Raw genomic sequence first — 11,829 nt, forward strand, 5'->3', positions numbered from 1 at the left:
TTACAAAGCTGCTTCTTCTATGTCTTGCATCTTTGTATAGCTTTGAGAATATTGCTCTTAATCACAAGCGTATATGATCTTGAATAACTTCTTCAAAAACCCTGTGGGAAAAAGATGAGGAGAATAGAACTTGATATGTTGTTAAAACTCCAATTAAACCCAGTAGGAAAATAAGGAAAAATGTTACAACATATGTTATCGTCTCTTTGATAACTTATATAAGAAAATCTTGAGGATAAAACTCATTGGTAAGTTTAGAGGACAATTAATATGTCTTGTATACACTCATTAAAAACCCCGGTGGGGAAAAATAGAATGTATGACATATATTCTTATGTTGATATTACCTCATTAAAAACCTTGATGAGAACCATGAGAGTAAACTCATAAAGGGAAAAAGAATGCAATATAATGTTTGAACAGGTTATGGTTCAGAGAGACTCTCCCCTAATCTTTGCAAATCTTGAAGTCGTCGCATACCAATCCCATGAACATATTTTCAAATGTTGAAGCTGAGAGTGACTTTGTGAATAGATCAGCTAGATTATCGCATGGTTTGACTTGCAAAATGTTTATCTTCCCTTTGTTTTGTAATTGATGGGGAAAAATAATTTAGGAGAAATATGCTTAGTGATATTGCTCTTTATGAAACCTGTTTGTATTTGAGCAACACAAGCTGCATTATCTTCGTAGATAATGGTTGGAGATTCGATAGAACCTTTACCACATGATTTTTGTATGTGGTTTATCATTCTGCGAAGCCATACACATTCACGTGTTGCCTCAAATAAAGAGATTATTTCAGAATGATTGGTGGATGTAGCCACTAGAGTCTGTTTGGAAGACTTCCATGATATGGCTGTCCCACCATGTAGGAACACAAAACCGGCTTGTGATCTGGCATTGTCGGGGTCAGATAAGTAGCCAGCATCAACATACCCAATCATATCAATGTCCAAATTTCTCTGAAATTAAAAGAATAAGCCAAGATCCTTTGTGCCTTGGAGATATCGAAAGATATTCTTAACTACCGTCCAATGGCGTTTAGTAGGAGCTGCACTATGTCTAGCTAGTAAATTCACTGCAAATGCAATATCAGGCCTCGTGCAATTTGCAAGATACATGAGCGCTCCAATGGCACTGAGATATGGAACTTCAGGTCCTAATATCTCTTCTCCATTGTCCATTGGTCTAAATTGATCTTTCTCTACGTCTAGAGATCGAACTACCATAGGAATTTTGGATGGATAAGATTTGTCCATATTGAATTTCTCCAATATTTTTTGGATATAGGCGGTTTAATGAACCAAAATACCCGAGGGAAGGTGCTCAAGTTGTAATCCTAAGTAAAATTTGGTTTTACCCAAATCCTTCATCTCAAATTCCGTCTTTAGGTGATTGCGTGCTTCATCAATATCTTGTGTGGTTCCAGTGATGTTCAGATCATCAACATACACAGAAATAATGCAAAATCCAGTTTGCAGACCTTTTTATGAAAACACATGGGCAATCATCATTTTTGGAGTATCCTTTTTTCAAAAGGAACTCACTGAGTCAGTTGTACCACATGCAACCCGGTTGTTTTAAGCCGTATAAAGACTTATTTAGTTTTACACAATATGCGTTGCGTTTGCGTTTGGATTCGGGATTGGGACTCCATCAGGAACCTTCATGTATATGTCCGAATCAAGTGAACCGTAAAGGTAAGCGGTCACTACGTCCATCAACTGCATAGATAGACGATTTTGCATTGCCAAAGATATAAGATATTGAAAAGTGGTTGCACCCATTACTGGAGAATATGTTTCATTGAAATCAATGCCGGGTTTCTGCGTGAAACCTTGGGCTACAAGCCTTGCTTTATATCTCACCACCTCGTTGTTCTCATTTCTTTTACGAACAAAAACCCATTTGAATCCCATGGGGAAAACTCTGGGAGGTGTAGGTATTGCTTCAGTGAATACCTTTCGTTTATTGAGCGAGGCTAATTCTGCTTGGATTGCATCCTTCTATTTAGGCCAGTCGGAGTGTTTCTTGAACTCTGCCATGGTCTTTGGATCATGATCAGTGAGAAGGATATCTGCAATCTTTTCAGCAAAATATGTCTACAGTCATAGTCTTACGGTCAAATGATTCTCCAGAATCAACATAGTTGATGGAAATTTCCTGCACCCCTAGTGACTCTTCGTGATTTCCCAATACGATTAGTCTGGGTGTTCCGATGTCCCAGTCAGTTTGTGCACAACTGAGATGGGTTGTGGAGGTTGTTCTCTCACTGGGTGTATATTACCCATTTGATGATTATCAATGCTAGGTTGTTTTACATTTACTGGTTGAGAGGGTTTCTTTCTCTGTTTCCTTTGTTGCTTGTGAGGAGTTGAATCTTATTCTGTGGCCGTACTTCTCCCCCTCTTCCTTTGAACAGGGGGTTGAGTAGTTTTTGTTGGTACCTCCACTCTTTCGGGCGCATTTTTAGCAGGATTGTAGGATTTGGTAACACCTTTATAGTCAATAAATGAATCTAGTAGGTTATTTGCAATGTGTTGCAAATTAATTATTTTCCGAACTTGAAGTTCAGTTTCTTGAGTATGTGGATCAGAGGAGGAAATGCCTTGGGCATTCCAATCGATTTCGGGGCATTCTTTTTGGTACTTGATGTCTCCCCCTAATCCCGGGAAATGGTCCTCATTGAAGATGCAGTCAGCATGACGGGCTGTGAACAGATCCCCTGTGAGGGGTTCAAGGTACTTGATTATCGACAGTGATTTGTACCCCACATAGATCCCCAATTTTCTGTGTGGGCCCATGGATGTACGCTGCGGTGGTGAGATTGGCACATATGTGGCTGATAACCCACAAGTGTAGGGGATCGCAACAACTTTCGAGGGTAGAGTATTCAACCCAAATTTATTGAGTCGACACAAGGGGAGCCAAAGAATATTCTTAAGTATTAGCAGTTGAGTTGTCAATTCAACCACACCTAGATAACTTAGTATCTGCAGCAAAGTATTTAGTAGCAAAGTAGTATGATAATAAAGGTAACAGTGGCAAAAGTAAAGATAACAGTTTTGTAGTAGTTGTAATAATAGCAACAGAAAAGTAAATAAGCGAAACACAAGATGTGAAAAGCTCGTAGGCATTGGATCAGTGATGGATAATTATGTCGGATGCGATTCCTCATGTAATAGCTATAACATAGGGTGACACAGAACTAGCTCCAGTTCATCAATGTAATGTAGGCATGTATTCATACGTGCTTATGGAAAAGCACTTGCATGACATCTTTTGTCCTACCCTCCCGTGGCAGCGGGGTACTAGTGGAAACTAAGGGATATTAAGGCCTCATTTTAATAGAGAACGGGAACAAAGCATTAGCACATAGTGAATACATGAACTCCTCAAACTATGGTCATCACCAAGAAGTATCCCGATTATTGTCACTTCGGGGTTGTCGGGTCATAACACATAATAGGTGACTATAGACTTGCAAGATAGGATCAAGAACTCACATATATTCATGAAAACATAATAGGTTCAGATCTAAAATCATGGCACTCGGGCCCTAGTGACAAGCATTAAGCATAGCAAAGTCATAGGAACATCAATCTCAGAACATAGTGGATACTAGGGATCAAACCGTAACAAAACTAACTTGATTACATGGTAAATCTCATCCAACCCATCATCGTCCAGCAAGCCTATGATGGAATTACTCACGCACGGCGGTGAGCATCATGAAATTGGTGATGGAGGATGGTTGATGATGACGACGGCGACGAATCCCCCTCCCCGGAGCCCCGAACGGACTCCAGATCATTCCTCCCGAGAGAGATTAGGGCTTGGCGTCGGCTCTGTATCGTAAAACGCGATGAAACTTTCTCTCCATTTTTTCTCTCTGCGAAACGGAATATATGGAGTTGAAGTTGAGGTCGATGGAGCATCAGGGGGCCCACGAGACAGGGGGCGCGCCCAGGGGGGAGGGTGCGCCCCCCACCCTTGTGGACAGGGTGTGGGCCCCCTTGCCTTGATTCTTTCGCCAATATTTTTTATATTTTCCAAAACTTATCGAGTTGAGGTCGGTGGAGCATCAGGGGGCCCACGAGACAGGGGGCACGCCCAGGGGGAAGGGTGCGCCCCCCACCCTCGTGGACAGGGTGTGGGCCCCCTTGCCTTGATTCTTTCGCCAATATTTTTTATATTTTCCAAAACTTATCTCCGTGGATTTTCAGGTCATTCCGAGAACTTTTGTTTTCTGCACATTAAACAACATCATGGTAGTTCTGCTGAAAACAGCGTCAGTCCGGGTTAGTTTCATTCAAATCATGCAAGTTAGTGTCCAAAACAAGGGCAAAAGTGTTTGGAAAAGTAGATACGTTGGATTCGTATCAACCCCCCAAGCTTAAACCTTTGCTTGTCCTCAAGCAATTCAGTTGATAAACTGAAAGTGATAAAGAAAAACTTTTACAAACTCTATTTGCTCTTGTTGTTGTAAACATGTAAAGCCATCATTCAGGGTTTCAGCAAGTATTATGAACTAACCATACTCACAATAACACTTAGGTCTCACAATTACTCATATCAATGGCATAATCAGCTAGCGAGCAATAATAATAAAACTCGGATGACAACACTTTCTCAAAACAATCATAATATGATATAACAAAATGGTATCTTGCTAGCCCTTTCTGAGACCGCAAAACATAAATGCAGAGCACCTTTAAAGATTAAGGACTGACTAGACATTGTAATTCATGGTAAAAGAGATCCAGTCAAGTCATACCCAATATAAACCAATAGTAATGAATGCAAATGATAGTGTGCTCTCCAGCGGGTGCTTTTTAATAAGAAGGTGATGACTCAAGATAAAAGTAAATAGATAGGCCCTTCGCAGAGGGAAGCAGGGATTTGTAGAGGTGCCAGAGCTCGATTTTAAAATAGAGAGGAATAACATTTTGAGCGGCATACTTTCACTATCAACGCAACAACTATGAGATGGCTATATCTTCCATACTACATGCATTATAGGCAGTTCCCAAACAGAATGGTAAAAGTTTATACTCCCCCACCACCAACAAGCATCAATCCATGGCTTGCTCGAAACAACGAGTACCTCCAACTAACAACAACCCTGGGGGAGTTTTGTTTAATTATATTGATTGGCTTTGATCTTTTTGGATCATGGGACTGGGCATCCCGGTTACCGGCCCTTTCTCGTGAATGAGGAGCGGAGTCCACTCCTCTTGAGAATAACCCACCTAGCATGGAAGATATAGGCAGCCCTAGTTGAAACATGAGCTGCTCGAGCATACAAAACAGAATTTCATTTGAAGGTTTGGAGGTTGGCACATACAAATTTACTTGGAACGACAGGTAGATACTGCATATAGGAAGGTATGGTGGACTCATATGAATAACTTTGGGGTTTAAGGAGTTCGGATGCACAAGCAGTATTCCCGCTTAGTACAGGTGAAGGCTAGCAAAAGACTGGGAAGCGACCAACTAAGAGAGCGACAACAGTCATGAACATGCATTAAAATTAATTCACACCGAGTACACGCATGAGTAGGATATAATCTACCATGAACATAAATATCATGAAGGCTATGTTGATTTGTTTCAACTACATGCGTGAACATGTGCCAAGTCGAGTCACTCAATTCATTCAAAGGAGGATACCATCCCATCATACCACATCACAATCATTTTAATAGCATGTTGGCACGCAAGGTAAACCATTATAACTCATAGCTAATCAAGCATGGCACAAGCAACTATAATCTCTAAATGTCATTGCAAATATGTTTACTTCATAATAAGCTGAATCAGGAACGATGAACTCATCATATTTACAAAAACAAGAGAGGTCGAGTTCATACCAGCTTTTCTCATCTCAATCAGTCCATCATATATCGTCATTATTGCCTTTCACTTGCACGACCGAACAATGTGTATAATAATAATAGTGCATGTGCATTGGATTAAGCTGGAATCTGCAAGCATTCAACTCAAGAGAGAAGATAAAATAATATGAGCTCTAAGTTAAATAAACAATCATGCATATGAGAGCCACTAAACATTTTCAATATGGTCTTCTACTCTTGACCCCCAAAGGAAAGAAAATAAAATAAAACTATTTACACGGGAAAGCTCCCAACAAGTAAAAGAAGAACGAGAAATCTTTTTGGGTTTTCATTTTAATTTCTACTACAAGCATGGAAATTAAACTAACTAATTTTTTTGGTTTTTCTTAAGGTTTATCAAACACATAAGAAGAAAACTAGAAAAAGAAAATTAAACTAGCATGGATAATACAATGAAAGAGTATGAGCACCGACAACTAGAATAGTGTGTGAACATGAATGTAAAGTCGGTGAGAAATACGTACTCCCCCAAGCTTAGGCTTTTGGCCTAAGTTGGTCTACTGCCAAGGACCGCGACTACTCTCCCCGGTGTACTGAGGGGTGTAATCAGGATACCACTGGCTGGCCACCTCCTCCGGATCCCACTGGTAAGATGATGCACGATAAGGGTCTAGTGAAGGTTCCGGCTCAGGCTCAGGTTCTGGAGTGGATGCTTGGCCTCGATGAGCGTACACCGCTCCCGGCGTGACAAGAAAATTATCTACAGTCAAATCAAACAACAGAGGTGCAGGCAGAATAATAGTCTCATTGTGTTTCTTATTAAATCTCAGGTTATACAGAAGCATCTTATCTTCGTTGTCAACAATAAACTCATGCGCTACCATGCTCCTGTAATCTAAAATGTAAGGAGGCAATATTGTCTCCTCTTTCTCATGGTGCCTAATAGGTATCTCAAAATGTCTAGCAAGACGTGCATCATAGATACCTCCAAAGATGGGGCCTTTTGTACGATTCAGGCTTAGCCGTTTAACAATAACGACACCCATACTAAAACTATTATCACCAAACAAGGCATGGTGAAGAATAATAATATCAGGAACATTGAAGTTTCTACTATTTCCACGACCAATTAAGCATCTACTAGCAAATATGGCAAAGTAGCGTAAAACAGGAAAGTGTATGCTAGAGATTCTCGCATCGGAACCCTTCTTTGGATCCCCTACAGTGATAGTGTTAACAAAGCCATCCACATCTTTACGATGTGGTTCCTCTAATTTTCCCTCAAAGGTATCCTACATACCGCGCAAAAATTACGTAAATGCATTTCCCTGAATTCATTATATAAATGAAATGATACTAAAGGCGGTGACTTCTTAGGATAATAATAAATTTTTTGCACGAAAGTATTGGTGAGTAAGAGATACTGATCGATCCGGTCGTGGAGGAAATCGATGAGGCCCGCATTCTCGATCAAAGAATAAAAGTCTTCATAAATTCCAGCTTCTCTGAAGAAATGGTCACAGGGCCATTCACACGGCCGTACTTCCGCTATGCGAGGAAGATTATACTTGGCCTTTTCCTTCTCTTTAGCTTGTTTCTCCTGGGAGCCTTGGCTAGAAGAGCCGCTCAAAAATCTCCTTAACATTTTCTGAAAATTTCTAAAATTTAGTAACTTCAAAATAAAAGAATAAAATTAAACAAGATTGGTAGCAACTACTCCTACAAGTGCCTAGAGCCTATATCATGCACTAGAATTACTTGGGACCTCATAAATTTAACATGAAAGATCAAGAACATGGTCACTTATGCAACAAAAATTTACAATGAATAAAGAACTAGAACAAAAACTAATTGGACCAATGGAGGAGTCACATATCAAGCAACAATCTCCCAAAGCAGTTTTGTGAATGGAGCTTTGAGCAAGGAGATCGAAAATCGCAGCAAAATGAGCTAGAACTCGTGCTTGAGCTGGATGGGGATTTTTTTGGGAAGAAGATGGAGTGTGTGGGTGCAGAAATAAGTGGAGGGGGCCACCATGGGCCCATGAGACAGGGGGGCGCGCCCATGGGGTGTGGGCGCGCCCTCCACCCTCGTGGCCTGGTGCTTGCCCCTCCTGCAATGTTTTCAGTGCCTAAAATCTTCAAATATTCCATAAAAAAATCATACTAGATTTGCAGGGCATTTGGAGCACTTTTATTTTCGAGATATTTTTTTATTGCATGGATAATTCATAAAGTAGACAGATGATACTCTTTTTGCTTTAATTATTTTAAATAACAGAAAGTAAAAAGAGGGTACAAAAGGTTGTGCCTTCTAGTTTCATCCATCTCATGATCATCAAAATGAATCCACTAACAAAGTTGATCAAGTCTTGTTAACAAACTCATTCCGAATAACACGGGGCCGGAGAAATTTCGAATAACACTAAGTTACCTCAACGGGGATATGAACATCCCCAATAATAAGAATATCATACTTTTTCTTGACAGTAGGAAGAGGAAATTCAAAACCTCCAATAATGATAGTTGGAATTTTTCCAATAGAATTGATGCTATGAACTTGAGGTTGTTTGCTCGGAAAGTGTACCGTATGCTCATTACCATTAACATGAAAAGTGACATTGCCTTTGTTGCAATCAATAACAACCCCTGCAGTATTCAAAAAGGGTCTACCAAGGATAATCGACATACTATCGTCCTCGGGAATATCAAGAATAACAAAGTCCGTTAAGATAGTGACATTTGCAACCACAACAGGTATGGCAGTTGATTTATCAGCCATTTGCAAAGATATTTCAGTAGGTGTCAACTTATTCAATTCAACTCTATGATATAAAGATAGAGGCATAACACTAACACCAGCTCCAAGATCACACAAAGCAGTTTTAACATAATTTCTTTTAATGGAGCATGGTATAGTTGGTACCCCTGGATCTCCAAGTTTCTTTGGTATTCCACCCTTAAAAGTGTAATTAGCAAGCATGGTGGAAATTTCAGCTTCCGGTATCTTCCTTTTATTTGTAATGATATCCTTCATATATTTAGCATAAGGGTTTACTTTAAGCATATCAGTTCAGCGCATACGTAAGGAGATAGGTCTAATCATTTCAGCAAAGCGCTCAAAATCCTCATCATCATTTGTCTTGGATGGTTTAGGAGGAAAGGGCATGGGTTTCTGAACCCATGGTTCTCTTTCTCTACCGTGCTTCCTAGCAACAAAATCTCTTTTATCATAACGTTGATTCTTTGATTGTGGGTTATCAAGATCAACACCAGGTTCAATCTCTACATCATTATTATTGCTAGGTTGAGCATCAACATGAACATTATCATTAACATTATCACTAGGTTCATGTTCATCACCTGATTGTGTTTCATCATCAGAAATAGAAATATCATTGGGATTCTTAGGTGTGTCTACATCAGGTTCACTAGAAGCATGCAAAGTCCTATTGTTTTTCTTTTTCTTCTTTTTAGAAGAACTAGGTGCCTCTAAACTATTTCTCTGAGAATCTTGCTCGATTCTCTTAGGGTGGCCTTCAGGATACAAAGGTTCCTGAGTCATTCTACCAGTTCTAGTAGCCACTCTAACAACAAAGTCATGTTTATTATTTAATTCATCGAGCAAATCACTTTGAGCTTTAAGTACTTGCTCAGCTTGAGTGGTAACCGTAGAAGCATATTTGCTAATGAGTTTAAGTTCACCTTTAACTCTAGCCATATAATCACTCAAGCGTCCTATCTCGAAAGCATTATTCTTTAATTCTCTACCAACATAAGCATTAAAACTTTCTTGTCTAGCCATAAAGTCATCAAATTCATCTAAGCATGGGCTATGAAATTTAGTAGACGGGATTTCAACTTTATCATATCTACAGAGAGAATTTACCTTTACTACCTGTGTCGGGTTATCAAGACAATGTGTTTCTTCAACATGCGGTATATTAAGACCATGTATTTCTTCAATAGGAGGTAAATTCTTAACATCTTCAGCTTTAATACCTTTTTCTTTCATAGATTTCTTTGCCTCTTGCATATCTTCAGATCTGAGAAATAAAACACCCCTCTTCTTCGGAGTAGGTTTAAGTATAGGCTCAGGAGTTGGCTCAATTGGCTCAGGAATTGCCTCAGGAATTGGCTCAGGAAGAGTCCAATTATTTTCATTAGTCAACATATTATTCCATAGTAATTCAGCTTCGTTGACTGTTCTTTCCCTGAAAACACAACCAACACAACTATCCAAGTAGTCCTTTGAAGCATCGGTTAGTCCATTATAAAAGATATCAAGTATTTCATTTTTCTTAAGAGGATGATCAGGCAAAGCATTAAGTAATCGGAGAAGCCTCCCCCAAGCTTGCGGGAGACTCTCATCTTTGATTTGCACAAAATTATAAATTGCCCGCAAGGCAGCTTGTTTCTTATGAGCAGGGAAACATTTAGCAGAGAAGTAATAAATCATATCCTGGGGACTACGCACACAACCAGGATCAAGAGAATTAAACCAAGTCTTAGCATCACCCTTTAATGAGAACGGAAATATCTTAAGGATATAATAATAGCGAGACTTCTCATCATTAGTAAACAGGGTGGCTATATCATTTAACTTGGTAAGATGTGCCACAACAGTTTCAGATTCAAGGCCATAAAAAGGATCAGATTCAACCAAAGTAACTATTTCAGGATCAATAGAGAATTCATAATCCTTATCAGTAACACAGATAGGTGAAGTAGCAAAAGTAGGGTCAGGTTTCATTCTAGCATTAAGAGATTGCTGCTTCCATTTAGCTAATAACTTCTTAAGATCATATCTATCTTTGCAAGCAAAGATAGCTCTAGCAGCTTCCTCATCCATAACATAACCCTCAGGAACAACAGGTAATTCATAATCAGGGGGAGAACTTTCATCATCACTATCATCAATAATAACATCTTCAATAATTTCATTCTCTCTAACCCTAGCAAGTTGTTCGTCAAGAAATTCACCTAATGGCAAATTGGTATCACGCACAGAAGTAGTTTCATCATAAGTATCATGCATAGCAAAGTGGCATCATCAATAACATGCGACATATCATAATTCATAGCAGTAGCAGGTTTAGGTGTCGCAAGCTTACTCAAAACATAAGGAGAATCTAGTGCAGAGCTAGATGGCAGTTCCTTACCTCCCCTCGTAGTTGAGGGAAAAGTCTTGGTTCTTTCGTCTTTCAAGTTCCTCATAGTGATCAACAGATATAAATCCTAAGTGACTCAAAGAATAGAGCTATGCTCCCCGGCAACGGCGTCAGAAATTAGTCTTGATAACCCACAAGTGTACGGGATCGCAACAACTTTCGAGGGTAGAGTATTCAACCCAAATTTATTGATTCGACACAAGGGGAGCCAAAGAATATTCTTAAGTATTAGCAGTTGAGTTGTCAATTCAACCACACCTGGATAACTTAGTATCTGCAACAAAGTATTTAGTATCAAAGTAGTATGATAATAAAGGTAACAGTGGCAAAAGTAAAGATAACAGTTTTGTAGTAGTTGTAATAATAGCAACGAAAAAGTAAATAAGCGAAACACAAGATGTGAAAAGCTCGTAGGCATTGGATCAGTGATGGATAATTATGTCGGATGCGATTCCTCATGTAATAGCTATAACATAGGGTGACACAGAACTAGCTCCAGTTCATCAATGTAATGTAGGCATGTATTCTGAATATAGTCATACATGCTTATGGAAAAGAACTTGCATGACATCTTTTGTCCTACCCTCCTGTGGCAGCGGGGTCCTAGTGGAAACTAAGGGATATTAAGGCCTCCTTTTAATAGAGAACCGAAACAAAGCATTAGCACATAGTGAATACATGAACTCCTCAAACTACGGTCATCACCGAGAAGTATCCCGATTATTGTCACTTTGGGGTTGTCAGATCATAACACATAATAGGTGACTATAGACTTGCAAGATAGGATCAAGAACTCAC

Source organism: Triticum aestivum, chromosome 3B (assembly GCF_018294505.1).
Source record: "Triticum aestivum cultivar Chinese Spring chromosome 3B, IWGSC CS RefSeq v2.1, whole genome shotgun sequence".
NCBI classification, from domain to species: Eukaryota; Viridiplantae; Streptophyta; class Magnoliopsida; order Poales; family Poaceae; genus Triticum; species Triticum aestivum.